The sequence below is a fragment of the Triticum urartu genome, chromosome 2A, assembly GCF_056163025.1.
Source record: "Triticum urartu cultivar PI428250 chromosome 2A, HENAU_Tu73, whole genome shotgun sequence".
NCBI classification, from domain to species: domain Eukaryota; kingdom Viridiplantae; phylum Streptophyta; class Magnoliopsida; order Poales; family Poaceae; genus Triticum; species Triticum urartu.
In genome coordinates, this window is record NC_141874.1 from 356050924 (window position 1) to 356067393 (window position 16470).

Sequence of the window (16470 nt, forward strand, 5' to 3'; positions counted from 1 at the left end):
TATCCACTGTTTTTATTTGAATCCATTTAGTTTGACAGGATTTCACACACAGATATACATGCATACATATCCAACAACATATAACAGCATGTCCAACAACATATTTCATCAAATCCAACATATATATCCAACAACATATAACAGCATGTCCAACAACATATTTCATCAAATCCAACATATATATCCAACAACATAGTTCAACAAAGTCCAACATATCCATATATACATACATAACCAGAAACAAGTTTCCAACAACATATCCATATAGACATACATATACAAACAAGTTTTCACAAACAACAAGGAAGCACCAGAAGAATAGAACACTCCATGAATCCAAGCTTCCTCATGTAAAGCAAATCTGCAAATTGGGAAAGATGAAAGTTAGAAGAAGAAGACTCGCTAGAAGATAAGGAAGAGGAGAAAAAGAAGTAGAAGAATTTATCTTCTCTTTCTTTCTCTCCTATCCTATTATTTATCTTCTTCTTTTCTAACTAATGTAGGCAAAAATGCCATTTTTGGGCTAAGGTAGGTAAAAATGCTAAGTGTGTTGGTCAATTTAGAGCTAAGCTAGGTAAATAGGTCATTTTGGAGCTAACATAGGTTAAATGGATCATATTGGAGCTAACCAAGCTAAACTTGGTCATTTTTAAGCTAACCTAGCTAATTATGCCATTTTTGACCTAACTAAGCTTATTGTGTCATTTTAGAGGACAACAAGCTAAGTATATGACATTTATGAGGTTAGCAAGGTTATTATGCCATTTACGAATAAAAACAAGTAAGAGGAGGAAAAGAAGAAGAATAATAAGAAGAAGAATAATAAGAAAAGAAGAAGTCTTTCTTCTTCTTCTTTTCTTCCTATTCCTTCTTTCCTTCATCTTCCTTGATTTTCTTCATCTTATTATGTCATTTGTGGACTAAATAAGCTAAATTATGTCAAAAATGGACTAAACAGGCTAAATAAGAAGAAAAATATCGTTATCACAGAGGTGTACGATTGGTCGGGGCTACGCCAGTGGCAGATGGAGGTGAAGGACCGATCGGGGTTCCGCCATTAGCAGACGCAGAAGGATTGGTCGATGCTTGTCGGGAGCCATGCTACACCAAAGATCATTTCCGATAATGTCTCGCTAGCATGATGCAAACTAAAATGTGAATACTAGTAACTAACGACCTTTCAAATCAAACTTACCGTGGTCGCCAGAGCAATCTGGGGCATCGGCGAAGGGGGCTGACCATTTTTCTCGCACATGGTCTGCACATTTGGTTCTCACGAGTCAGTCATATTAGTTAGTAATGCAAACATTATGTGCATGATTGGGCTAATATGTGTAGCGACCCGACCTCACGCGGTCAAGTCTCTATGTTCAGTGTCATCCCTGGATCGGTAATGCTGACACACACAGTACTCGAAGGATTTATAAAAGAGTAGCAATCACACATTTATTACATCGAATGTCTCAAGAGAGAACTTATTACAATAAATGTGGCTTAAGGCCATCTAAATAAGATAGCATCGGAAAACTTGGAAGATAAAGTGAGTCCATCAACTCTAATGGCATAGCTGAGTGCATGAAAAACGACCTATCACATCTTACTCCTCGCCTGAAAAGTCTACAACATCATAAGTTGCAGCCCAAAAACGGGTCAACACATGGAATATGCTGGCAATATAACACAGTAGAGCAATGAACATGTAAATGCTATCACTACATGAATATTTGGCTGGTGGAGGCTCTATGGTTATAATGTTGTTGCGAAAAGCCAATTTTTCCCTACAACAAAGGATATACTTTATTTAACTATCATGGTGGTTGAAACATTGATAATGGTACCCCCATCTCAATCCCAATTAAAAGTAATTATCAACCCAACAAATTAATTTAGAGTGATGAGATCCATATGATAATCCAAGGACCAGATACTCAAGTTGTCCATAACCGGGGACACGGCTAATCATGATTAGTTTGTACACTTTGCAGAGGTTTGCGCACTTTTCCCCACAAGACTCGATCTCCTCCGTTGGATTTCTCGCACTAAATGGTGTTTGAGAAACGGATAGCCGAGACACAGTCTTTCAGAAGCATTAACTCTAACCCCGGGTAGACAGTACCAACCTACATCCCCTACATCTGCTAGCCTACCATTGGAAGAGGTCATGCAACCTACTCAACTAGGCTTGAGCCCATAATAGCTTGTGGCTGCACACGGAAGTTTCTAGCATGAATAATCTTATGATCCCTTTGAGCCTGGCTGGCGGACCATAGGAGGATCACATGGTATGACCCAGGGATCTCCTAGGAGAAAGCTAGTATAACCCCAGGTGCCCAAAACCAATAATCCACCCAGATGTGTATTAAAGTTGCCACCTTAGAATTGACCATTAATTAAACACTCACATCTGTCATGGATACACTCAAACCAATCCACCTGTACTAGCATATCATAACAATATAAGCATAACGTAGAAGTAACTCCCAAGGGTTTGATAATGAAACAGGTAATAGGTTCTACCTCATCAACTACTTCCCAATAGCCACATGTTAATCACATCCTAATCATGCAGTGTTTGAGGATTGTAACTAATGCATAAAAACTAGGTATGAAAGAGTATGATCAATGTGTTACTTGCCTTGCTAACGATCTGCAAAACCTATTGACTCGTAGTAGCACGCTTCGCATTCCGAGTGTTCTATCACAAACAAACAATAGCATACATAAGCAATCAAGCAAAGGTGCACGGGGAAAACTCAAATAGGAAGATCTAACCAGAAAGTTCAACTGAAGAACTCTGGTTTGCAAAAAAATCAAATCAAACGGAGCAACGAAACACAAACTATGAAAGAAACAAGATCCGATTACTAATCTGGACTAAAGCCAAATTTTACAGTACCAAAATCCTTTTCAAGTTGGTTAAACAGAAAGAGGGCTTCGAGACAAAGGTCTAGGCACTTGTTTCATCTGATTTGGATAAACGAGCAAAAAGATATACTAGATCGAAGATTAGGGCAGAAATCGTGATCGGAAATAATCGCGGAAAAATCCTGGAAAAAGACAAACTGACGAAAATACTAACGAACGTTCGCTGCCTGCGACTAATCGACTAACAACGTTCGTTGAAACGAACGTACGGATGGACGTCCGCTAAATAAATAAACCGACGGAAAACTGAACGAACCGATCCATTAAAAAAACTAGATCTAGGGTTTTCTAAAAAAACAACGGTTTTCTCGAGAAAACCGGATGGCGGCGGCGGCTACCTCGGCGGCGGCGGTGGCTCCGGCGGCGGCGGGCGGGGTCGGCGGAGGCGGGAAGCGGCGCGGCGGTGGGCGGCAGCGCGGCGACGGGAGGCGCTGGCGGCGGCGAGCGGCGCTAGGGTTCGGGCAGGGTTGGCGGCTTCGCGGGCCTTGGGCCTCGCCTTAAAAAGCCGGCTGGGCTGTGTCCTAGTCGGGCATGACCCGTTAGGTCGGTGCTCTCTCTTTTTTAAAAAAAACCTGACGCAGGAAAACAAATGAAGTAAATACTAAACGGACTCCAAAAATCCTGAAATAAATTTTCACAGTCCTCTAATAATATTCCGGACAAAGTGAACATTTATTTGGGACTCTAATGCAATTTTGAAAAACACATTTTTTTCCTAATTCAAATAAAATTTCAATAAAATCCAAATAAAATTTATCATTTGATTGTAATGTTTTTCCTCCAATATTTCACTTGTTTTTTTGGAGAAGTCATATTATCTCCTCTCATATATTTTAATATGAAATATTTTTGGAGAGAAAATTTATTAAAACCAAAATGATCCTTGCCTCAATATTTGATAAAATTCAAATATGAAGAACGTGAAATCCCCAACTCTCTCCGTGGGTCCTTGAGTTTCTTAGGATTTTCGAGGATCGCGAAACGAAATGCAAAAAAAATATGATATGCAAGAATGACCTATGTATAACATTCCAAATTGAAAATTTGGGATGTTACAAACCTACCTCCCTTAATATGAATCTCGTCCTCGAGATTCGGGTTGGCTAGAAAGTAGGTGTGGGTGGTCCTTGCGTAGATCATCCTCTCTTTCCTAGGTGACTTCCTCCTCGGTATGGTGGCTCCACTAAACTTTGCAAAACTTGATAACCTTGATGTGAGTAACTCAGCTAGCAAACTCAAGAATTTTGACAGGTTTATCCTCATATGTCAAATCACTATCCAACTAAATTGCTTCTAGGGGCACTGTATCTCTGGGAATATCGGCCATCTCTGCATGGCACTTCTTCAACGGGGAACAAACATGAAACACATCATGAACTCCTGACAGTCCTTCGGGTAACTCCAACTTGTAGGCAACCTCTCCTATGCGTTCCAAAACACGGTAGGTCCTACAAAATCTCAGGGCTAACTTTCCCTTGACTCCAAAACGTTTAACTCCTCGTAGATATGCTCTGTCTCCGATTTCATAGGCTACCTCCTTGCGTTTCGAGTCTGCAGTACTCTTCTTTCGGGACTGAGCAACCTTTAGTCTATCTCGAATCAGCTTAGCCTTCTCTTCAGACTCCTTAATCAAATCTGGTCCAAACAACTGGCGGTCTCCAACGTCATCCCACATCAACGGTGTTCGACATCTTCTTCCATACAGGGCTTCTAATGGTGCCATCTTCAAACTGGCCTGGTAGCTGTTGTTGTATGAGAACTCCGCGTAGGGTAGGTTGTCATCCCAACTAGATCCATAATCTAGCACACAAGCTCTCAACATGTCCTCCAGAATTTGATTGACTCTCTCAGTCTGTCCATCTGTCTGTAGATGAAAAGCTGTACTGAACTCTAGCCTGGTACCCAAAGTCTGGTGCAGCTGGTGCCAAAACTTTGAAGTAAACTGTGTTCCTCTATCTGATATGATGGTCCTTGGAACTCGATGCAGGCATACGATCATGGTCATATATATCTTGGCCAACTTCGCACTTGTATAGGTGGTCTTCACTGGGATAAAGTGAGCAACTTTGGTCAAATGATCCACTACTACCTAGATAGAATCATATCCTGATCGGTCCTGGGTAATCCGGTGATAAAATCCATGCCAAGTTTGTCCCACTTCCATTCGGTTATCGGCATAGGCTGCAGTAGTGCTACTGGCTTGTGATGTTCTGCCTTCACTCTCTGACATACATCACATACGACTACATACTCGGCAATATCCTTCTTCATTCCAGTCCACCAGAAACACTCCTTCAAATCCAAATACATCTTGGTTTTTCCGGGATGTATCGAGTATGGCGAGTCATGGGCTTCCTGAAGTATCAACTTCCTGATCCCTGCATTATTGGGCACATAAGCACGGTCCTCGAACCACAAGGTGTCGTGCTCATTCTCACGAAAATCTTTGGCTTTTCCTTCACTCATCTTCTCCTTTATTTCAGCAATTTCTTTGTCATACTTCTGAGCTTCTCTAATCTTTTCCAACAATGTTGATTGAACCTACAATGCTGCAATGAAACCTCTAGGAACTATCTCCAAACGTAGCTCCCTGAGATCTTCTACTAACTCCCTTGGCAGTCCTCCTGTTACTACTGTATTGGCATAACCCTTCCGACTCAAGGCGTCTGCTACGACATTGGCCTTGCCTGGATGATAGTGCAACTTCATATCATAATCCTTTATGAGCTCCAACCATCTCCTTTGCCTGAGGTTCAGCTCCTTCTGGGTAAAAATGTACTTCAAACTCTTGTGATCCGTGTACACATCACAACGGTTTCCCATAAGAAAATGCCTCCAGGTCTTGAGCGCATGCACTACGGCTTCTAACTCCAAATCATGTGTAGCATAATTTAACTCATGTGGCCGAAGTTGTCTTGAAGCATCTGAAACAACTCCTCCATCTTGCATAAGTACTCCTCCAAGTCCTAAGCGTGAGGCGTCGCAATACACATGGAAATCCTTGTGTATATCCGGAAGGATTAGCACTGGGGCTGTAGTCAAACGTTTCTTCAACTCCTAGAAACTTGCTTCACATTCCTCTGTCCAATGGAACTTGGTATCTTTCTTCAACAATGCCATCATAGGCTTCACAATCTTGGAGAAATTCTCAATAAATCTCCGGTAGTATCCCGTGAGTCCAAGAAAACTGCGGATCTCTCCAACTGAGGTGGGTGCCAACCACTTGGTGACTGACTAAACCTTGGTAGGATCCACTGCTATACCTTCTCCTGATATAACATGTCCAAGAAATCCAACTTCCTTCAACCAGAACTCACATTTGCTGGACTTGGCATATAACTGATGTTCCTTGAGCTTCTCGAGAACCAAACGCAAATGCTCCTTGTGTTCCTCTTCATTCTTCGAGTATACTAAAATATCATCAATAAACACCACGACAAACTTATCCAAGAACTCCATGAACACCTTGTTCATCATACTCATGAAATAGGCAGGGGCGTTAGTCAGTCCAAATGACATAACCGTATACTCATATAACCCGTATCTTGTGGTGAATGCTGTTTTTGGTATATCCTTTTCTCGAATCTTCAGCTGGTGAAATCCTGATCGCAAATCGATCTTTGAAAACACTTTAGCTCCTTGCAGTTGGTCAAACAAATCATTGATCATCGGCAGTGGGTACTTGTTCTTGATCGTCACTTCATTCAACGCATGATAATCAACAACCATTCTCAATGATCCATCCTTCTTCTCAACCAAGAGCACTGGTGCTCCCCATGGTGATGAACTTTGTCGGATGTAACCTTTCTCCAACAACTCCTTAATCTGCTTCTTGATCTCTTCTAGATCATTTGCGGGCATCCGATACGGTCTCTTCGATATTGGTCCGGTGCCTGACATTAGCTCTATCAAAAACTCAATATCTCGATCTGGCGGCATGCCTAGTAACTCCTCTAGAAATTCATCGTGGTAATCCTTCACCATAGGAACTTCCTCCTGAACAACTCCTGAGAGAGAATTTACTTGAGTCCTCCTAGGCGCATGCCTAGATACATACTTGATCCTTTTCCCTCTAGGGTGGTGAGTAGAACTGATTTGCTAGCACAGCCAACGTTCCCTCCATACTTCGATAACCAATCCATTCCTAGTATCACATCCAATCCTTGTGACTCCAAAATTACTAGGTCTGACGGGAAAACATGGCTACCAATGGTTATGGGTATCCGATCACACCATCGGCTGGCCATATACTCTGCACCGGGTGAGCTCACTAGCAAGGGTGTCCTAAGGGCTAAGGTGGGTAACTTAAACTTGTCCACAAATCCCCTTGAAATGTATGAATGTGATGCACCAGTATCAAATAAAACAAGGGCGGTAAATGACTTAACCAAAAACTTACCGATAACTGCATCAGGCTGCTCTTCAACCTCCTCCACGTTCACGTGGTTCACTTGTCCCCTGTTGAAATGGTTGGGCTTCTTCCCAGCGCTTCCATTGCCATTTCCGTTCTTCAATTCCGGACAATCATTGGCGTAGTGCCCAGTCTTCACGCACTTGAAATAGGTAATGTGACTTTGATCCTTCTTGGCGGGTGACGCTGGGTTAGAGCAGCTCTGGTTACTGCCTGCTCCATTCCCATTTCCATTCTTGGGGCCGCTATGGTTATGCGAACTACCTCCATTGTGAGTGTGGCCTCCATGGTTATGGGTCAATCCTCCCAAGTTCAGGGTGAAACGAGGCTTCTGCTGAGCTCCAGAATTGTACTTTCCTTGTCCATACTTCCTCTTGCAGCTCTCAATCTGCTGCTGCTTCCCTTCAATCATAAGAGCCTTGTCTACCAGCTCCTGGTAGTTGTTAAATGTTACCACCATCAACTGCATGTTCATCTCATCATTAAGCCCTTCCATAAACTTCTCTTGCTTTACGGCATCTGTGGCTACATCATCAGGGGCATAACGAGATAGCTTACTAAACTCATCTACGTACTAGGACACAGTACGATTTCCCTGGCGCAAGTGGCAAAACTCACGCTTCTTCATGGTCATAGCTCTAGCTGAGACATGGGATGGAGTCGGTGTCGTCAATGATGATGTAGTCTTCAGAACGAATTTCCTTGGGTTCGTCGTCTTCTCCTCCTGGCGCGGGGTCTCCCATGAAAACTCCTAACTTCCTTGTCATGTCATCATTCTTCTCCACAAGTATCATCATTTCCTCCTCATATCCATCGCGTGTAGACTTAAGCTCCTCTTCTAGCTCTGTGATCCTGGTCATCGCCTTCTTCAAATCTATCATCCTTGCACACATCTGGTTCTCCTGGCGACGAATATGATGGTTTAACTCCTGGTTGAATGCTGCAATGGACCTCTCCTTCCTAGTGCTGATCATCTCCAATTGCTCATATCAGCGCCCACATATCTGGTAGATAGTGTCCTTAAGCTCCTTGTGGTAAACATCGCCGATGTGTCCTATGGCGATGTGGGCTGCCATGCTCTTACCTAGACTCCAGGTTGGTGCGTCAAAGGAAAACTCTATGGGTTTTGTGACTGGTGTGAACGTCCTTCCTGGAATCTGAACTCGAATCAACCAACACTCCTCTTCTGGTAAAATAGCGGTGTATGTCCCGGTGAAGTTTGGTTTTCCGATGTTCACGTACCTAGTGACTTCCTTCAAATGTCGTCCAAACGGGGTGTCTTCATCCAGCTATGTAAACTTGTTCCTCGAGTACGCCATCCTAAAGGGTAGAAAATGGAGAGGAGTCAGAAATGAGTAGAGAAGAGTGTCCTATGGCTCATCTTAGTGGTCGTGTCCTACATTCAACGTGTGCTCTGATACCATCTTGTAGCGACCCGACCTCAGGCGGTCAAGTCTCTGTGTTTAGTGTGATCCATGGATTGGTAATGCTGACACAGACAATACTCGAAGGATTTATAACAGAGTAGCAATCACACACTTATTACATTGAATGTCTCAAGAGAGAATTTATTACAATAAATATGGCTTAAGGCCATCTAAATAAGATAACAGCATAAGACTTGGAAGATAAAGTGAGTCCATCAACTCCAACGGCATAGCTGAGTGCATGGAAAATAACGTATCGCATCTTACTTCTTGTCTGAAAAGTCTGCAACATGATATGTTGCAGCCCAAAAAAGGGTCAGCACATGGAATATGTTGGCAACATAACACAGTAGAGCAATGAACAGGTAAATGCTATCACTACATGCATATTTGGCTGGTGGAGGCTCTATGGTTATAATGTTTTTGCGAAAAGCCATTTTTTCCTACAACAAAGGAATATAATTTATTTAACTATCATGATGGTTGAAACATTGAGAATGGTACCCCCATATCAATCCCAATTAAAAGTAATTATCAACCCATCAAATTAATTTAGAGTGATGAGATCCATATGATAATCCAAGAACCAGATACTCAAGTTGTCCATAACCAGGGACACGGCTAATCATGATTAGTTTGTAGACTCTGCAGAGGTTTGCACACTTTTCCCCACAAGACTCGATCTCCTTCGTTGGATTTCTCACACTACATGGTGTTTGAGAAACGGATACCCGAGACACAGTCTTTCAGAAGCATTATCTCTAACCCCGGGTAGACAGTATGAACCTACATCCCCTACATCTCCTAGCCTACCACTGGAAGAGGTCATGCAACCTACACAACTATGCTAGAGCCCATAATAGCTTGTGCATGCACATAGAAGTTTCTAGCATGAATAATCTTATGATCCCTTTGAGCCTGGGTGGCGGACCATAGGAGGATCACACGGTATAACCCCGGGATCTCCTAGGACAACACTGGTATAACCCCAGGTGCCCAAAACCAACAATCCACCCAGATGTGTATTAAAGTTGCCACCTTAGAATTGACCATTAATTAAACACTCACATCTGTCATGGATACACTCAAACCCAATCCACGTCTACTAGCATAGCATAACAATATAAGCATAACTTAGAAGTAACTCCCAAGGGTGTGATAATGAAACAGGTAATAGGTTCTACCTCATCAACTACTTCCCAATACCCACATGTTAAGCACATCCTAATCATGCAGTGTTTGAGGATTGTAACTAATGCATAAAAACTGGGTATGAAAGAGTATGATCAATGTGTTACTTGCCTTGCTCACGATCTGCAAAACCTAGTGACTCGTAGTAGCATGCTTCGCACTCCGGGTGTTCTATCACAAACAAACTGTCAGGACCCCGATCCTAAGTCACACCGATCTAGCATGTAACACATCATATCACTTTCCGGCCTCACGCACGGTATTCCCATGGGTGCCACCTTACCCGGCCCGGGACCATTTGCGCCTTTTGGCTCACATATATGATAGTGTCGCTAGCATCCATATGACAAAGAACCCGGGCCAACATGACTAGTCGTGAACCCAAAGTGGCACTAACTTACAGGGACATGCATACATGACCCAGCAACGAATGTGTCAGTCATCAACATATGAACCCAAGTCATAGCAATCTACAAGGACTTAAAGGAACAACGCATGACATTTCCCCGAAGGGACAGACACATGAACGAAGAAGGACATATGCCGGCCAACCTAAGTGTTCCGGAGCAGTAGCAGGCTACCATGGCTCAGTGGAAGCACTAGGAGACATTTCCCGGTAAGAGAGGCTACCAAGGATAAACAACTAGATTGTCGGATCCCACACATACCAAGCATTTCAAATCATACACACAATATGCTCGATATGTGCAAATACAACATGGCATCACAACATAACTCTATGATTCATAGTATTTATTCATAAGACTCCGAAGAGTCAGATATTACAAACATGGGTCTCATGACCCAGCATTCAAGTCATACAAGCAACAAGCACAAGCGAAAGCTTAACTTGTCTGAGTACAGACAACTACAAATGATTAAGGCTGAGAAGCCCGACTAACTAAAAGACCCTACCGAGGGCACAAGATCATAGCTGAGGTAACAAGCTAAACGTCGAAGTCCACGTGGAACTACTAGCGATACTGAAGTCTCTCTGCAAAAACATAAATTAAGCAAACGTGAGTACAAATGTACCCAGCAAGACTTACATCAGAACTAACAACATGTGCATCATTATCAACAAAGGGGGTGGTGGAGTTTAACTGCAGCAAGCCAGCTTTGACTCGGTGGCTATCCTAAACTACGACTGCAAGTAACTCTTTTCAGGTGGCGCACACAAGTCCACATATTCACCATATCAATACACCACTATGGATCCGCTCTCGTCTCCCTACGAGAAGGCCATCCATAGCACTCACGCTTATCTTGCGCATTTTAGAGTATCCACTTTCACTTGTCTATGAACTGTACAGGCAACCTAGAAGTCCTTTACCGCGGACGCGGCTATTCGAATAAATGATGTTAACCCTGCAGGGGTGTACTTCTTCACACACTCTCTCGCCACTTATCACCATGTACATGTCGTGTATCTCGGCAACCTTCAAGCGGAAGCCAGGCGAGGGAGGCGGCCACGACCTGACTAACCACACAAGTCTCTAGTCCAAGTTTATCGCCTATTCGGGTTCCATCCGCAAGGAGATCCGACCGGGGTTTCGCTCACGGCCCCAAACGATGAGAGCAGGGTTCCCGAGGCACCAAACAGGCGTCTCGGTACACCATTCGTCGTGTCTCTACCTCATCATAGCCCACCCCTAGGGTCAGCGCTACGCACGGCCACCAACACATATCCTACAAACACCAAAAACTAGTTGCAACTCCTGGACAGAGATCAAGGCGATTAATAAGTCGAGAGGGGTCGAGTTACCGGAACCCAATGTGTGGTAGCAACTGTTCATGGATCACAAACACAGAACTCGGTTCCTGAGGACAGTTTCAATGAGACAACCCACCATGTACTCCTGCATGGCCTCTCACTGCTACCTTTACCAAATTGTGTTCACACACTTAGCTCTCAGCAGTAGGACATGTTCATAACTTTCCAATTCATCCCCGATGAATCAGAACTAACTCAACTCTAAGCAGTAGTAGGATGACAACAAGCATGAATGAGTTGGCACATCAGGGCTCAAACAACTCCTACTCATGCTAGTGGGTTTCATCTATTTACTGTGGTAATGACAGGTCATGCAGAGGAAAGGGGTTCAACTACCGCAGCATGTAATAGTTGAATCGTTGTTGTCCTAATGCAGTAAAAGAGAGCAGAAGCGAGAGAGTGGGATTGTATCGGAATGAACAAGGGTTTTTGCTTGCCTGGCACTTCTGAAGATAGTATAGTTCTTCATGGGTGTCATTGATCTCATCGTCAGAACAACATCTACTAAGAGGGGACAAACACAGACAAAAGAGAAGGAACACAATCAATGCAATGTAACAATATGATGCATGATCATGACATGGCAATATGCTGTTATTTGGGCTAATGCAGCTATCAACAAATTAAATGAAGTTGGTTTGAACCCAAGGTTCAAATTCAAACTCCATGTAAGGCATTTCAAATGCGATTTATTCAAATTTTCATATACATTGGCTGTAAGTTGTTCAAACATGCATGAGAATGCCATAAATAGATTCTCCATATTTTTCTGATAATTTTTCATATATAACTCATTGCATTTGGAGTTACGGTTTTATTTTCTATGATTTTCAAAAGTTTAGGATATTTTCTAAAATAAATAAATCATTTCTGATTTATTTAAAATACCAGAAAAACTTTACCGCGTCAGCATGACGTCGGCACTAGGTCAGCGGTCAACTGGGACAAACCTGGCGAGTCGGGTCCACCGGTCAGTGACACGGGTGCTAATCCCGCATTGAGTCATAATTTGACCCTCCGCGGGGCCCACTGTCAGTGCCTAAAGGCGGCTAATCAGTGGGGTTAGCCCCTAATGGCCGTGCCACGTCGGCATGGTTACGTCGGCGATGACCCGACGTGGCGGCGATCGCCGGTCGACCATTTCTAGACACGGCTTGTCATGCGGGTGGGTTCGCTGAAACGCCCACAGTGCGGCGCGTCGAGTGGTGGTCATTTCAGCCACCAGCATGGGGTGTAGCGGCGGTGGCGACGGCCGGAGCGGCGGCCGTGCTACGGTGGTGCGCGAGAGTGGGCTGCAGGGAGCTAGCGAGCGAACTGAGCGGCGAGGCAGCAACTAGGCTGCTCCGAGAGCACGGCGGATAGTAGCATGGCTCAGGGAGAAGGACGCAGCAGCACGAAGTGCGGCCATGGCGGACAATGGCGTCGGTTCCTCGCGGGACAGTGGCTAGTGCATAAATTAGAGCACATGAGAATATGGGAAGGGGCAGGGGCTCACAGAGAGTGCAGGGGGCGCCGAAGCAGGCTCGGGGAAGAGCTGGAGCGGGCGGGCCGTCAGCGGTGATCTCCGGCATCCGAGGAGGGGAACGACGACAAGCCACTCATCTTGGGGCAGATCCGCTCGGTTTCTTCGGCTGGGTAGACGGGAACGATGACGAAGGAGCCACTGGACACGGTGGTGAGTCGGCGGGGGCACGGTGGCCACGGTAGTGACGAGCGGCGACGGCAAGCTCCGCTCGGGGAAGAGAGAGCTACATGGAGGGGAGAGGTCGAGGGGGAACAGGGGACTGCGTGGCAGTTCTAGGCGACGTCCAGGTAAGCAGGCAGGCTAGAGGTGGCGCGGCGCGTGCTCGCACGCTTCGGCCGCACGCGCTCGTCCTCTTGGCAGAGGAGGAATACGACAGGGGAGGCCTAGGTGGACTGGGCCAACAGTGTTGGGCCAACACCATGCAAGCCAGGTGAGTGGCCTAGGTGCTAATCTCTCTCTCTCTCTCTCTCATTTTCGTTTCTGTTTTCTATTTTTTGTAGTTTTTGGATTTAGTAAGAATACTAAATCATTTTTGTTGCTCCTGAAAATATTCACGTGGTTTGTAGATACAATACCATAGCTACTCATAAAGTTTCAGGATTATTGGACATGTATCTCTTTTATAGAAGAAATAAATCCAATTCAAATAGTTTATGATTTAAATCAAAGGCCCAAAATAACTATTTTAAAGCCTCCAAAAATATTGGATTTGAATTTTATTCTTGCCAATATTTTTCAAGGTTTAACAAGAACACTTTCTTGGGCTTCTTTGATGAGATTTTAATGTTGATTATTTCTGAACTGATTTCTGAGGGTTTCAACTAACCTGAATTCAACTTTCATGAACTTAACATGATGATGTCATGATGAGATGCAAAGAGAAGCCAAGGCTAATCCTAGGGCTGTAACACAAACAATAGCATACATAAGCAATCAAGAAAATATGCACTAGGAAAACTCAAATAAGAATATCTAACCAGAAAGTTCAACTGAAGAACTCCGGTTTGCAAAAAAAATCAAATTAAACAGAGCAATGAAACACAAACTACGAAAGAAACAAGATCCATTTACTAATATGGACTAAAGCCAAATTTTACAGTACCAAAATCCTGTTCAAGTTGGTTAAACAAAAAGAGGGCGTCGATACGAAGATCTAGGCGCTTGTTTCACCTGATTTGGATAAACGAGCGAAAAGATATACTAGATCGAAGATTAGGGCAGAAATCGCGATCGGAAATAATCGCAGAAAAACCCTGGAAAAAGACAAACTGACGAACAGGCTAACGAACCAACGTTCGTTGTCTGCGACTAACCGACGAACAACGTACGGACGGACGTCCGCTAAATAAATAAACTGACGGAAAACCGAATGAACTGATCTATTTAAAAAAACTAGATCTAGGGTTTTCTAAAAAAAACAACGGTTTTCCTAAGAAAATCAGACGGCGGCGGCGGCTACCTCGGCGTCGGCGGAATCGGCGGTGGCGGGCGGGGCTGGCGGCGGCGGGAAGCGGCGCGGCGACGGGAGGCACTGGCGGCGGCGGGCAGGGCTGGCAGCTTCGCGGGCCTCGGGCCTTGCCTTAAAAAGCCGGTCGGGCGGTGTCCTAGGCGGGCACGGCCCGTTAGGTTGGTGCTCTCTCTCTTTTTTAAAAAAATAAACCTAATGCAGAGAAACAAATAAAAATAAACACTAGACGGACTCCAAAAATCCTGAAATAAATTTCCACGGTCCTCTAATAATATTCCGGACAAAGTGAACATTTATTTGGGCCTCTAATGCAATTTTGAAAAACGCATATTTTTTCCTAATTGAAATAAAATTGCAATAAAATCCAAATAAAATTTATCATTTGGTTGTAATATTTTTCCTCCAATATTTCACTTGTTTTTTTGGAAAAGTCATATTATCTCCTCTCATATATTTTAATATGAAATATGTTCGGAGAGAAAAATTATTAAAATCCAAATGATCCTTGCCTCAATATTTGATAAAATTCAAATATGAAGAACGTGAATTCCCCAACTCTCTCAGTGGGTCCTTGAGTTGCTTGGGATTTTCGAGGATCGCGAAACGAAATGCAAAAAAATGATATGCAAGAATGACCTATGTATAACATTCCAAATTAAAAATTTGGGATGTTACAATATGCACGAGAAACGTACCACGATGAGCTCGTATAGGGCCCGGTTAGACTCCTCATTCCGGTTCCTCTCCTCCTCCAACAGCTTAGCCGTCCTCTCCTCCATCTCCCTCTCCCTCTCCGCCACCTCCCTTTTTGCCTTCTCCAAAAGGGCCTGGGTGTTCAATCTCTCTTTCTCAACCAATGCCTGCAACAAACCACTCCTCGTTAGCATTGTAATCATTGACGAACGCACACACAATGTAATGGAGGAAGGGTGAGAGAGTCCGTATAACTAACGGCCATGGCGAGCTTCGCGGGCCGTGCACGAGGTGTTATCTTAGGATCAGAGCTACTCTGGCGCTTCTTGATCTGCGGGAGAGTCCTAGGACAATGTATCAGTCCATCACCAATGGCTACGGAGCCATGGGACCTCCCGCCACCAGATATCATCACCAGCTCTGCATCAAAAGGATCCTGGCTCGGGTTAAAGTCCTCCCCTTTCCTCGCCTTCCCCTCATCTCTGTACCTCACAAGCTTGTGGTGGGAGGAGATGTTGGTGAAGCTCTATGGATTATCTAGGTCAGACTCTGTGATGGCTTGGCCTGCTTGTACAGGACAGTATGGGCCATGCCATAGAGGTCGAACAGATTTGGCACGGGCTTCTTGTTGTGGTGCGCCCGAGAGAGAGGAACAAAATATTAGTTAAGGGCTCAAGGTAGCATGAAGAATGATATTGCTATGCAAATAGGTCATTTTGGAGCTAAGTAAGGTTATTATGTCATTTTCGAGGAAAATAAGCTATGTTTAGGTCATTTTGGAGGTAACCAAGATTATTATGCCATTTTGACGGAAGTATGCTAATTATGTCATTATTGACCTATCCAAGGTAGTTATGCCGTTTTTAGCTAACAAAAGCATATTTAGGCATTCTATAGAGCAATCTAACATTAGTATGTCATTTTAGAGTTAATTATGTCATGAATGAACTAGCTAAGATTAGTTTAGGTCGTTATTGAGCTATCAAAGGTAGTTATTCAATTTTTTATCTAATTAAAGCATATTAACTCATTTTATAGCGCTATCTAAGGTTATTA